This window comes from Callorhinus ursinus, unplaced genomic scaffold (genome assembly GCF_003265705.2).
Source record: "Callorhinus ursinus isolate GAN/ISIS: 27379988/994484 unplaced genomic scaffold, GSC_fseal_2.0 scaffold22, whole genome shotgun sequence".
Taxonomy (NCBI): Eukaryota; Metazoa; Chordata; class Mammalia; order Carnivora; family Otariidae; genus Callorhinus; species Callorhinus ursinus.
Genome location: NW_027397084.1, coordinates 18,252,576 through 18,257,157, shown reverse-complemented (window position 1 = coordinate 18,257,157; position 4,582 = coordinate 18,252,576). Strand labels below are relative to the sequence as shown.

Below are 4,582 nucleotides of genomic sequence, written 5' to 3'. Positions count from 1 at the left end.
GGCTCAGTTGGTTAAACATCGCCTTCAGCTCAGGTCATGATTCCAGGATCCTGGGATTGAGCCCCACATTGCTCCCTGCTCAACAGGGAGTCTGCTTCTCCCTTTCCCTCTGCCCCCCACCCCCGCTTATGTGCTCTCTCATTTATAGCCAAACTTGGGGTTACTCTCACTCTCTCTTTCTCACTCTCTCTCTCTTTCTCAAATAAATAAATAAAATCTTAAAAAAGAGAGATTCTCGGTGTGAGGGGAAGTACTCTGTGCGGAGGCCACTATGCTCTCACCCCCAACGCCCGGTGACTCGCTACCATGAGCAGCACCTTAGCCAAGATTGCGGAGATCGAACCCGAGATGGCTCGGACTCAAAAGAACAAGGCCACAGCACACCACCTAGGGCTGCTTAAGGCTCGCCTTGCTAAGCTTCATAGAGAGCTCATTACCCCAAAAGGTGGTGGTGGTGGTGGGCCAGGAGAAGGTTTTGATGTGACCAAGACAGGTGATGCTCGAATTGGGTTTGTGGGTTTTCCATCAGTGGGGAAGTCAACACTGCTTAGTAACCTGGCAGGGGTATATTCTGAGGTGGCAGCCTATGAGTTCACTACTCTGACCATTGTGCCTGGTGTCATCAGATACAAAGGTGCCAAGATCAAGCTCCTGGATCTTCCAGGTATCATTGAGGGTGCCAAGGATGGGAAAGGTAGAGGCCGTCAAGTCATTGCAGTGGCCCGAACATGTAACTTGATCCTGATTGTTCTAGATGTCCTGAAACCCTTGGGACACAAAAAGATAATTAAAAATGAGCTGGAAGCCTTTGGCATTCGCTTGAACAGCAAACCTCCCAACATTGGCTTTAAGAAGAAGGATAAAGGAGGCATTAATCTCACGGCCACCTGCCCTCAGAGCGAGCTGGATGCTGAAACTGTGAAGAGCATTCTGGCTGAATACAAAATTCACAATGCTGATGTGACACTGCGTAGTGATGCCACAGCGGATGACCTCATTGACGTGGCAGAAGGAAACAGAGTTTGTATCCCTTGTATCTGTGTGTTGAATAAGATTGATCAGATCTCCATTGAGGAATTGGATATCATCTATAAGGTGCCTCACTGTGTACCCACCTCTGCCCATCACCGCTGGAATTTCGATGACCTCTTGGAAAAGATCTGGGACTATCTGAAACTAGTGAGGATTTACACCAAACCCAAAGGCCAGTTGCCAGATTATACATCCCCAGTGGTGCTGCCTTACTCTAGGACTACGGTGGAGGATTTCTGCATGAAGATTCACAAAAATCTTATCAAAGAATTTAAATATGCTCTGGTCTGGGGTCTGTCTGTGAAACACAATCTTCAAAAAGTGGGTAAAGATCATACACTGGAGGACGAGGATGTCATTCAGATTGTGAAGAAATGAAACCTTCCCCTCTACCCATATGCTGGGCCAACCATAGCAGCTTTTCCCATGACCAAGCACCCTACCCCAAACCCCTTCGAGCTTTGGCAGCCAGTGGACCAGGATTCAGGGGAGGGAGATGAAGGCATCCAAGCTGGAACTTTGTCTTAACTTGGTGTCACCTTGTAAATTCAACTGCATAAAGGACCTGGTAGGCCAAAAAAAAAAAAGAAAAGAGAGAGAGAGAGAGATTCTCTAGTGTCTTCTGCTTTTTTCAAGCCCAGCTGGTATCCTTATAATTCTTTTAAATTCTAGTTAAGACAGCTTCCTTATATCCATATTAATTAAATTTCTGGCCATCATTTCTTCTTGTTCTTTTTTTGGGAGGTGAATTCCTCCATCTTCCCAAAGTCATTTTTCTGATTTGTAGACTTGCAGCTTTGTTCTCTAAGATTTCCAATCGATTTCTTGGGTGTTTAGAATGATTTGATATTTATCTAGCTGTGTTTCAGGGAGGAGGCAATCTTTGGGTCACCCTACTCTTCTGCTGCCTTACCTCTGATCAAGCCTTAAATGGATATTTTTTGAAAATCCCTAAATTAGAATTATATTTGCATAGTCTAGGAAGAATTCGTCTTTAAAATATCCAAAATATTCTCCTAATTTACTTGTTAGTTTATATAGTGACTACAAAGGACCAGACAAGTTCCTGAATTCTTTAAAGATTTTATTTATTTATTTCAGAGAGAGAGAATGAGAGATAGAAAGCACGAGAGGGAAGAGGGTCAGAGGGAGAAGCAGACTCCCCGCCGAGCAGGAAGCCCGATGTGGGACTCGATCCCGGGACTCCAGGATCATGACCTGAGCCGAAGGCAGTCGCTTAACCAACTGAGCCACCCAGGCGCCCCAAGTTCCTGAATTCTTTAAATATTCATTCTTCTAACATAGCTGTCAGTTAGGTGCTATTGTTATTATTATTATTATTATTATTATTATTATTATTATTATTTAGAAAAAAAGAAAGCCAAGGCACAGAAGAGGTTAAATATCTTATCCAATGTCACACAAACAGTATAACTGGAGACACTGAGATGAAAACTCAGGCAGTCTGGCTCTAGACTCCACAATCTTAGCCACTCTCCAAGGCTCTTCCTTAGTGCCATAAAAATGCTTATTCATATTAGAAGTATTTATTCATACATTCACACTCAGAAAGTGCTTGTCAGTACTCAGAAATTTGGAATTACGTAACTAAGGCATTAGTTCACTAATTTATATCCATAAGCAGTTTTTATTTTTTTTTTAAGTAGCATTTTTCTGGGGGAAAATGCTTATGTAATGAAAATGGACCCTGTATATTTAATAGTAATTTAATACTTAAAATATGTTTTCTAATCTCAGATTATTGGCAACATTTCTATTATTTGCTTTATTAATTTTTTTACTATTGAATTCTGTTTCTTTAAGTAAATTCATTTGAAATGTTTCCTCAGGCAAGGTAAAAACTACGTATGTTTACAGCATTTGGAAACAGCTAATATATTTACTAAATGACTATTAAAGGGTGATTACCCCCCAAAAAGGTCAAATAGCACATTACCATTACTAAATGTAATGCCCATGAGAATGAAGCCAGGCAGATGGGCATCAAACATATTTCAAATTAAGAAATGAAGGAATTGGTTACTGACTCACCCTGGCTGAAAAAAAAAAAAAAAAAAAACAGGCATTAACTGAGCCCTGTCCACAGATGAGCTCTGTGGTGATAGGTACTTAGATATTAGCCTTTGATTAGTCCACAGTGCAGCAAAGTAGAGGGAGGTACAAAGATGGCAATGCAGACAAGAAAAAGAGTTATGCACCTAATAGAAATTGGGACTTGAGGAGGGGTAATTTATTGAAATTGGTTTTAGATGAGTCAAATTGGAACTGGGTCATAAAATTATAAAATTGCAGAAAACGTTAAGTGATAGGGGTCTACAGCTCAAGCAAGACATCAGGGTTAGAGATATAAAGTTGAAAGTCTTCTGTACAGACTTGAGAATTGAAACTAAAAAACTGGATTAACTATAAAAGGAAGATTTGATTACTGTACCATTAGGCCTAAAGAGGATGCTAAGCTAATGGTTCTGAGCCCTGTCTTTTAAATGAGACAGCTGGTAACCCTGCCACAATTTAGCAGTATAAATTTAGGCAAGTCACTAAACCTTTCTAAATCCTAAATTCCTAATCCATAAAACGGAAATAATATGGTTCCCAAGATTTCTGCCCCGGTGTCCCTGCCCTATATGATTCCCTTCCCTTGAGTGTGAATGGAACCTGTAAATATAAGATAGTCATTTCTTGATAAGGTTATGTTATAAGGCAAAAAGTGATGACATTGTCCCCCCATGATTATATTAATTGACTAAAGGGAGAAGCTGGAGAGATGTACCCCCAGGTCTGGCAGAAAGCAAACAACTGTGTTGTGATCTGCTTATCACATGGGGGCCACATGGCAAGGAATTGTGGGTGGCCTCTAGGAACTGAGAGCAGTCCCTCAGGGATAGCCAGTAAGAAAAAAAGGAAGTGACAGCTACTTCCTAAAAGGAATGAATTTGCCAGTAACCAGGGAGCTTGCAAGAGGACCCTGAACCTCAGATAAACTGATAGCCCCTGCCCATACTTTGATTTCATTCCAAAGAAACCCCGAGGAGAGGACTCAGGTAAAGGAAATTGTGAAAGAATACATTTGTCTTGTTTGGAATTACTAGATCTGTGGCAGTTTATTGTGCAACAATGGAGAATGAATTATGCTCATAAACTTAGATGCCTGAAATTACAAAATGCCTATTACAGTACCCTCCACAAAATAGTGTGCGATAATTGCTGCCTTGGTAGCACTGTTATGTATCCTCCTGAATCCTATTTCTGTTTCTAGATTGAAAATAAATACCAATTTCCATACAAAGCCTTAAAGAAACTCATCAGGAACTAATGTTTTAGTGACAATGCTGAAGCATTTCTAAAGAATTTTGATCTGTGTTACCTTTTACTTCGCTATGACCTTTTATCTGATCTCCTTATAACTTAGAGGAAGATCTCAAAAAGTAGTTTGAATAAACCATTACTAGTAAGAGTTTGTTGTTCTTTTGGTTCTTATTTGCTTTGTTGTCTAAGAATATAAGAGTTTTAAAAAATGACTGAACACACT

At 40.4% G+C, this 4,582-nt stretch overlaps 1 pseudogene; it reads left to right on the top strand.

Annotated features, from left to right (window-relative positions):
* The first annotated feature begins 269 nt into the window (after positions 1-269).
* Positions 270-1,601, top strand: LOC112837895 (developmentally-regulated GTP-binding protein 1 pseudogene; annotated as a pseudogene).
* Positions 1,602-4,582: the final 2,981 nt, after the last annotated feature.